The sequence below is a fragment of the Mauremys reevesii genome, linkage group 11 (assembly GCF_016161935.1).
Source record: "Mauremys reevesii isolate NIE-2019 linkage group 11, ASM1616193v1, whole genome shotgun sequence".
Taxonomy (NCBI): domain Eukaryota; kingdom Metazoa; phylum Chordata; order Testudines; family Geoemydidae; genus Mauremys; species Mauremys reevesii.
The window spans coordinates 32,176,527-32,185,747 of record NC_052633.1 but is presented as its reverse complement, the minus strand read 5'-3'; the positions used below and the strand labels follow the sequence as shown (position 1 = coordinate 32,185,747).

Sequence of the window (9,221 nt, the reverse complement as noted above, 5' to 3'; positions counted from 1 at the left end):
TCCTAAGAAAACCTCAGCATTGGCAATGGTCTTGTTGGTATTTCTGATACAATTTCCTTTTGTTTGTTAGGCCTTGCCTATATGGGAAAGTTTTTTTCAGTATAATCTAAGGTGCAAATTTAAAATTTATACACTATTATTCCAATACGAGTGCTTTTTTGGTTTAGCTTATTTTCTTTAGGAAGGAGTTTGCTAAATCAAAAATAAATAAATAGATAAAGCCACTCTTATGCCAAAATGTCCACACAGGTAGTTATATAAGAGGATCTTTAAATATATTACGAGCAAGAGAAAGACAAAGGAAATCATAGGTCCTCTGCTTAGCAGTGATAGAGTACTAATAACTGTAACATCAAGTATCAGAGGGGTAGCCATGTTAGTCTGGATCTGTAAAAGCAGCAAAGAGTCCTGTGGCACCTTATAGACTAACAGACGTATTGGAGCATGAGCTTTCGTGGGTGAATACCCACTTCATCGGAAACAGCTGGCTAGGTGGTAGTACTACTGAAAAGGATCTGTAGGTTATAGTGAATCACAAATTGATACGAGTCAACAATGCGATGCAGTGGCAAAAAAGGCTAAAGAAGGGGTATTCACGCACAAAAGCTCATGCTCCAATACGTCTGTTAATCTATACGATGCCACAGGACTCTTTGCTGTAACATCAAGGTGGCTGAGGTGTTTAATGCTTCAGTCTTCACTAAAAGGGTAACAGTACAGCAGCAGGAGCAAGGGGGAAAGAACGAAAGCCAAAATAGGAAAAGAACAAGTTACAGCTAATTTATCTAAATATTCTTTGTTTCAAGTTGAAAGATCCTAATGATATTCATATTCATATTCATCCTAGGGTATTTAAGGAAGTAGCTGAAGTAATCTCAGAACCCTTAGCAATTATCTTCAAGAACTCATGGAGGTCTGAGAAGGGCAAACAAATATAGTATCTAACCTTTAAAAGGGGAACAAAAGAGGACCCTGGAAGTATAGATTGGTCAGCCTAACTTTAGTTTAAAGGCTGGAAAGATGCTGGAACAAATTATTAAACAATCAAGTTGTAAGTATGTAGAGGAAAATAAGATTATAAAAAATAGCCAGTATGGGTTTGTCAAGGACAAATCATGCCAAACCCACCTAATTTCCTTCTTTGACAGGGTTACTGGCTTAGTGAACGTGTAGGAAGCAGTAGATGTGATCTTGATTTTAGGAAGGCTTTTGACACAGCCCCATGCGACATTCTCAAAAGCAAACCAGGGAAATGTGGTCTAAATGAATTTACTATAAAGGTGGGCACAGCTTGTTGAAAGACAGTACTCAGAGTAGTTATCAATGGTTTGCTGTCAACCTGGTAGGGCATATCTAATGAAGTCCTGCAGGGGTCAGTCTCGGGTCTGCTACTATTCAATATTTTCATTAATGACTTGGATAATGGAGTGGAAACTACGCATATAAGATCTGCAGTTGACACTGAGCTGGGAGGAGTTTCAAGCACTTTGGAGGACAGAATTAGAATTCAAAATGACCCTGACAAATTGGTCTGAAATCAACAAGATGAAATTCAGTACAGACAAGTGCAAAGAACTACACTTGGCAAGGAAAAAACTCAAATGAACAACTACAAAATAGGAAACAGCTGGCTAGGTGGTAGTACTACTGAAAAGGATCTGTAGGTTATAGTGAATCACAAATTGATACGAGTCAACAATGTGATGCAGTGGCAAAAAAGTCTAAAGAAGGGTATATTAACAGAGGTGTCATATGTAAGACATAAGAGGTAATTGTCCTGCTCTATTCGGCACTGGCAATGCCTCAGCTGGAGTATTGTGTCAAAATCTGGACACCACTCTTTAGGAAAGATGTGGACAAACTGGTGGGCATCCAGAACAGAGCAACAAAAATGGTAAACAGTTTAGAAAACCTGACCTATGAGGAGAGTTTATATATTTCTGGGTATATTTAGTGTGGAGAAAAGAAGACTGCTATCGGGTCCCTCTTCAGTCTTCAAATCTATTAAGGGCTGTTATAAAGAAGACTGAGATCAATTGTTCTCCATGTCCACTGAAGGGAGGGCAAAGAAGAGATGGGCTTAAACTGCAGCAAGGGAGATTTAGGTTAGATATTAGGAAACACTTTCTAATTTAAGAAGGGCAGTTAAACTGTGGATTAGGCTTCCAGAGAGATTGTGGATCCCCATTGTAGGAGATTTTTAGAAACAGGTTCGACAAACACCAATCAGAGATGGTCTAGTTCCCCTGGTCGTGCCTCAGCCGAGGGGGCTGGACCTGATGACTTTAAGGTTCCTTCAGCCCTACATTTCTATGCTCACCATATCAGTATAATTACACCACTTCAGGGATTTAGAACTACCTGACACATTTTCCCCAACATAGTACATTGTCTTTTCATGTCCATGTGTAGAATGCATCTTACTGAGTGCAATGAGGTTGTATCGTGAAAATAAGGGCAGAATTTGTTCCTAAATGTGTAAGGGTAGGAAATATGATGGAACAATCAGAGGGTAATAACTGAAAATTCAAAATAACACTTTGCCCAGAAAGTGTTTATCAAGGCAAAATAGTTTTTAAAACCCTTTGTCTTATCCGGAGAGCCTATCCAAGCTCATTTAAGAGACAAGTGATTGAAAATAAGGTTTTCTCACATTTCTATTTTTTTTAGTTACAGATATCTAGAAGAGCTCAAAGAAAAACATTTAAGCTATATTACCATCAACTTATTTGTATGAGGCGGCTTTGTGTTTTTGACTAAAATCAGGAGGCATTATATAGATTACAGTAATGCCAGAAAGGGCTGCAGGAAAGAATAGGACAGCAGTATGATCCAGCAGATAAAGCGTAAGCCTGGGAGAAGGAGACTTGATTTCTAATAGCAGTTCTGCCACTTACCTGCTGTGTGATCTAGTACAAGTTATTTCATTTCTGTGCTTCACTTCCCCATCTGTAAAGTGTGTGGGGGTGGGGAGGGTAAATTATATTTTCTCACTTTTGTAAAGTGCTTTGAGAGATACAGATGGAAAATGTAATGTAAATATAAATTATTATTACTGAAAATAAATGAATGGCAAACTGGGCTAACATCACTCCCATGTGGGCCTGGGTCCGCATTAACTCTAGTGGCAGGACTAGAGCCTAAAAGTCACTGAGTGGCAATAATCCCAAGTCTCACATGTGCTCAGAAGCAAATTCTTACTGGTGTCAATTAGTGCTCCCATGTTGTTTCTACCTGCAGCCAAATGGAACTCAGAAAGGTGCAAAATTGTTTCCTTCCTTTGAAAACAGACTCCAAGAAATCACTTAAAATCTCTCCCTACCAGCTGAGCGGCCCAGTGATAAATAAGTATGCAACCAACATCAGCACCAACAGAAATTAGAAAATTAAAATGTAATCCATTTGGCCAAATGATCATAACAGGAAGTGACAAATAAAACCAAACCAAATTCTAGTGCATTCATAAAATATCATCATACAATAAACTTGTAAAATCTGGTTTTGATCTCACTTTTACCCTGATATAACCTGGTAGTCTTCAGTTACACTGGCGTAAGTGAGACCAGAACCATGTCATCAGTGCTTTTAACATTTAGATTTAATTAAATTATGTACTTGGGGCAGACATTAGTAGGTGAGGTTCTATAGCCTATGTTATGCAAAACTAGACAATGATAGTGGTGCCTTTAGGCCTTAAAATCCATTATAGTTTCTCTCATTTACAACAGCTTTTTACTCATGTCAGCAAGGGTGTTGCCCAAAGGTGATGGTTTACTGAAGCAATAAATAGATTACCACAATCCGGTTTTCTATCAGAACTCTCAAGTGCAGTCTCATGAAGTTTGACATCATCAGCTTCACTAGACTGTGTCATAAGATCCCAGCAGAGCAAAGCTATTAGAGTGCATGTCGATGGGGTAACCTAACAGATTAAATTAATGCAGTTGACTAAACCTCTGAGTAGAACACAGCCAGGCCATGAAGCATTTTTGCTGATACACATAATTGCTTCACATAGGCAGCATCTTGAGGGATTCATCAACTAATACTCAAAAGTAATGCATCATGTGGCTGTTTCTGTGCTCGTGCCAACTTAGAAAGCTGGCAGCAGCCCCACACATGGTAGTCTGCCAATTTCAGCAGGGCATAGGTACCCCCTAAAAATTGATTTAGTATAGCCTGCATAATGTAGAAAAATTACACTTCTGTGCCAAGAGGATCCTCTTGATAGTGAACATTATCAAATAATGGAAACAAGCTTCATTATGGAAGATCTCATCTGTTGTCACTTTTGGACATTACACCATTGTATGCTGTATATTTCCAGTCTATTTCACCAGTGAAGATGCTGCATGTGAAGATGAAAAGTTGCATCTCATTAGGAGGCATGATTGTATTATGCCAAACCTTTAAAACTTCACTTATTCCTTCAAGGTCTCCTTCATTGAAGCTGAAGACATTTTGTTTGGTTTTTTTAAACTTTCCTTGGTAAAGCAAACTTATGAATCTTGAGAATACAGTTCAGCTCTTGGTGAAAACACAAATATGCATAAAGTGTCAACTTCCATAAGCAACAAGGGGTCCCAAGATGTTGGCCGGATAATAGCATGATTTAAGGACTCTGCAACTTTTGGGTCCTCATTTTACAAGGAAAGAGGAAGGTGCTCTTTTTGTGCTGATGAAGACATTCTGAGTTAACATTCCATGCCAGAAGGTCTTTGCAGAGATTTGTAGGAGATGGCATGCAGTCATCAGCCAGTCATCCAACTCCTACTTGTTGCTTTGGTCTTTGGCTGCAATGTTTATCAAATAGAGTATGCCAAGTGAGACTGGCACCAACAGAGACTGAAGCTGTCAAACGGATTCTTTGACACTACTACTTTCACCATGTGCTAGGGGATGTGGTTCCTACATTCATGTAACATTGATTGTGCACTAGCCTAAACAGGACACATATAAACAATACAATGCCACAGTATGATAAAGAATGACAGAGAATGAAATTTGTAATTCCTTGGCTTTCTGAAGTGAAGATCTTCTGTAGCAGAATATTAGAACACCCACACACACAGAGTAATGTTTTATTTCCCCATACTTTGCACCTTGTCTAATTATATCCAGGTAGTAACAGTGAGAATGAGAAGCTATAAGTGTGAATATGACTCCTTCTACATGAGCAACTCATTCTAAGCATGAAAAACATGCATGATCCCGAGTAACCTTGTGTGTGTGTGTGTCTCCCAAAAGTTTGTTGCTGTTTGTTGCGAATGAGTAAACAATCATATATTTTGTGAGGTATATGCTCCATGAAGAATGCATTAACATGAAAGGAAGTTCTATGCAATGTTAGAGGGTAAAATATAGTCTTGTGGTAGAACTTAACAGGGGTACAATAGGAGAAGATAGCCTGTATCATGTACACCGCTACCCCGATATAACGCTATCCTCGGGAGCCAAAAAATCTACCGCGTTATAGGTGAAACCACGTTATATCGAACTTGCTTTGATCTGCCGGAGTGCGCAGCCCCACCCGCCTGGAGTGCTGCTTTACCACGTTATATCCGAATTCATGTTATATCGGGTCGTGTTATATCGGGGTAGAGGTGTATGTCTTAACTAGAGCTAGGAAAACCTGAGTATGACCCAAGGGTGTAAGAAAATATAGAAACAGGTGACAGGAAAGCCTCAGATTGATCATGCAGGAAGTACCCACCTGAGCCTAACAAACTATAACCTCAGTTTTCTGGAAGGAGACATAAAAACCCTTAAACATGTTTGTTGTTATCTAATTTAAGCACATCTAATTGCACAGCTCTAACATGTTAATGTTAGCAGTCTCTACCATTAATCGACAGGCAAGTCTCCATTTAAATTATATGCACACACTTTCTGTCAGGTGCCTCTGCTCCCCCCTCAAAAAAATAATAAAATAAAAAGTCAAGGCAGGCCAAGATTTGGTATCTGTCTTTTATAAGCAAAACTTAATCTCATATCTAATATGAATGTCATCAATGCAAGCACTGAAGTATTTCAACTAGACCTAGAAATCTTTATTCTTAATGCTTAAAAAAGCATGAATTGACTAGAGATGAAACTGATCCCAGTCTTCCCAAAGTTTAGAGGGGTTTGGACACACGTTTTGGAGAGATAAGAGCTAGTCAGAAAGTTTGGATTTAACTACAAACTTCCCTAAGGGTATTCTAATATTTTGGCTAGGGCCCATCTGTAGAGCAGACAAGCAGCTGTGGGTTTCTTAGCCTACAAACACAGCCCTCCTTTCCCCCTCATCTGGCATGTGGACATATCACAGCCCCTCCCCCCCAATCCCATGTGCCATTTACATCTTTACACAATATGTAGTGGGGAGAGGGTTCCCCATTCATGCCCTATGGCAAACCAAAGGATATAACCAAAGCTAGAAGTAACATATTTGTAGCCAAGGAATGTGTGTATTGGCGGGGGGGTTACAAACCCAGAATTAGGTGTTATTGGTCCTGTGCCCTCGTTGTCTGGCATCTATAAAAATGTAAATTCTGATTAACTGGCTTTATCTTTTCCTACCTACTATGCTAAAGTTTGTCTGACATAACTCACCCAACAACAAATTAATTGTATGAGCTGCTCACAGTTTTATTCATTACACAGCCAGGAAGCTAATTATGCAAGTTCAGAAGCATATGGAGCCCAAACATATTAACCCTTTTATGCAAGAATTCATATGCATTATATTTATTTGTCTGTTGTTGGCAGCATAGAGACGTTCCAGGATTCAAATGAACACAATCACTTTTCAATGTGCAATTCATATTAACTGCACAATGATTCAAAACAAATTATTTTAACTAATACTATCGAATAACTTCCAGTTTATTAGGGGAAACCATTGCACCGATCACTGATCTGTTTAAATGCATACTTTATAAAAAGTCTCATTGTGGCATGTAATCAACTGATTTTTTCACGAGGGCATTTTTAGAAAGAGCAATTAATATTAAAATCAGTCTGTTTAAAATTCATTAGAAAAGAGATGGGATACTAAAGCGTGCTGTTTCTCACAAATAGTGCAATCGATCTACCCAGAAAGTGGGTACTTGGGTTGCACAAAAGGTTAAGTATGAAACATTCCAAACATTTTAAAATGCACTTAAGTCAGAAAACGGCTGTTGTTACATTTCCCACTTATTTCCTACCATATACTTTATTTACAGTTTTACTTCCTGAGATGGCCTCAGGAGATAACCAGCTTGTTTCCATGAAGGTCTCAGATAATAACAGTTATATAGTCTTATTACAGCATATTTCAGTGCAACACAAACAATATGATTGGAGACAGTCTAAAGAAGCAAACATATACACCAAATGTAAGTGCTCTTGCTCAGGAGTGTATGTCCAATGCCTGTCTCTTAACCGTGCTTGTATCCAAATCAGGAACTCCACAGAAAAAGAACATTAGTTCTTAGGCCCCTACAATAATCATTATATTGTGTTTTATGTATATAAGCTTAGTAGTCTCATTCTAGTCCCTATTTTCTCAAAATAAATTAATAGTGCCTGCTCAATAGCTTAGGAGTGAAATAAAAAGAGGGCGGCTAGTTATGACAGAAATGTATATTTGCAGAACTATGTTGGGAAAGGCACTTTGCTATGCTTGATTCCAAGCACTGCTAATAGGTCCTGCTCCCACTGACAGTGAAGTCAATGACAAAGCTCACAATGTGTAGGATCAAGCCCTTAGTCTCCTCATCTGGCATCTCTCTGAATTTGAACTATTTTTGAGTTAAGACGTGGGTTAGCTCGTCAGCCCTGGAGACTGGTCTCCCATTTTACCAGAGAACAGGAATGGCACGGGCAGTGGCAGAGGAAACTTTACATAATGCCTCAACAAAAGATGAAGCACCTCCAGGGGTAGAGAGACACATTCAAATTTCAGTGCCCTATTCAGTCCTTGGCCTAGCCGCTGAGACTGACCAGGATGAGAGAGCTGATGATAATTACTTTCCAACAGGAAACTCACTTTCCATTGGGAAAATTTTATGTAGGAAAATAATTCCCATCTCTACAGCTCCCCCACTCCTCAACAACCTGCCTATTAGGATGCCTCAAGAGCTGGGCCTACAAGGCCTTTGGGCAGCTCATAAGGTGGACTGCCCTGGAGCCAGAGCTCACAATCTCTCAGCAGTCTGGAAGCCCTGGCTCCCAAGCCCCAGGCTCTCCACACAGCAGGCTGCCAGAGCCCTAGACACCTTGGGGAGCCTCAAAAACATGTTGAACAGGTCAAAACAATGTGTCATTTTAATTTTTTCATAAAAAGATTTTGGGATTCCACTGGAAATTTCAGAATTTGGATTGTGTGTCTCATTTCAGAATGATTTTCTTGTATAATTTCAGAATTGCCTGTGGAATGGGAATTTCAGTTTCCACACAGGTCTAGTGGAGTTCAGTGGGGTGGCGCTTATTGTGATTTGGTTATCTGTGCACTAAGATCTGAACGGATGCCGCTAACAGGTGAAAGATTCCAAGACTCTCTAAAGGGGCGAACGCTTGCAACTCCCAACTCCATCTGAGATCAATAACTGAGAGATCAGGGTGGTTGCCTCTCAACTATCTCAATCTAGAATAGTCTGGGTTAGGGAATAAAGAGCATATTCACATACAGCTACAGTAAGAAGGAAGAAGAGTCAGAGTCATCAGTCCTTTTTATAAAAAGAATTTAAAAATAGAGAGGTGAGAACATTTCACTAAGGAAACAAGCCATTCAAAACAAAGAGATGAAACACAATACACAACTATGCAGGAAAAGTAATGTTTGATACTGATTCCTCAATTAGCTCTGCAGAGTGAAAGAACAGTAAGACCTACAATGGCTTCGCCTCCTTTGAATTCTCACACGCCGTGAAGTATTTCAATACAGTGTATGAACTAGAAAAGAAAAGTAAATACTGCATTGCAGTCTGTTTCTTAGTGTCTTCAGGCATAAATCACTCCAGCAGTGAACCGTTCCGATGTTACTGCCTCCAAACACACTATATATCAGGGAAATTCATACCAATGAAATGTCCAAATAATATTTATAGAGGCTACTTGTTTTCCTGGGGGCGCCAAAAGTCTGCAAATAGGTTGGGTCAAATAAACTGCAGCCAATGTCAAACAATAGATAATGGAGCAGGAGTACTTACATGGGAGAAAATCCTCCTTTAGATCTCTGCCTGTTAAAGAACACT

At 39.3% G+C, this 9,221-nt stretch overlaps 1 protein-coding gene across 1 annotated transcript in view; it reads right to left on the bottom strand.

The window, feature by feature from the left end:
* The window catches only part of LOC120374529 (calcium/calmodulin-dependent 3',5'-cyclic nucleotide phosphodiesterase 1A-like), a 200,810-nt gene that overhangs the window by 142,391 nt on the left and 49,198 nt on the right, over positions 1-9,221 (bottom strand). The gene's annotated exons all lie outside the window — the stretch shown is intronic.